Source organism: Sinocyclocheilus rhinocerous, unplaced genomic scaffold (genome assembly GCF_001515625.1).
Source record: "Sinocyclocheilus rhinocerous isolate Xijiao unplaced genomic scaffold, SAMN03320098_v1.1 scaffold1285, whole genome shotgun sequence".
Taxonomy (NCBI): domain Eukaryota; kingdom Metazoa; phylum Chordata; class Actinopteri; order Cypriniformes; family Cyprinidae; genus Sinocyclocheilus; species Sinocyclocheilus rhinocerous.
Window position 1 is genome coordinate 1,571,088 of NW_015645559.1, and position 328 is coordinate 1,571,415.

Here is a 328-nt window from a genome sequence, read left to right on the forward strand (position 1 = left end):
AAAAAAAAAAGACTTTGTCAAGCCAGTATTAAAGGGATAGTTCACCCAAAAATGAAAATTTGATGTTTATCTGCTTACCCCCAGGGCATCCAAGATGTAGGTGACTTTGTTTCTTCAGTAGAACACAAACGAATATTTTTAACTCAAACTGTTGCAGTCTGTCAGTCTTATAATGGAAGTGAATGGGAATCACGGCTTTGAGAGTCAAAAAAACATACACAAACAAAACCAAATTAAACCCTGCGGCTCGTGACGATACATTGATGTGTAAAGACACGAAACGATCGGTTTGTGCCAGAAACCGAACAGTATTTATATCATTTTTTAC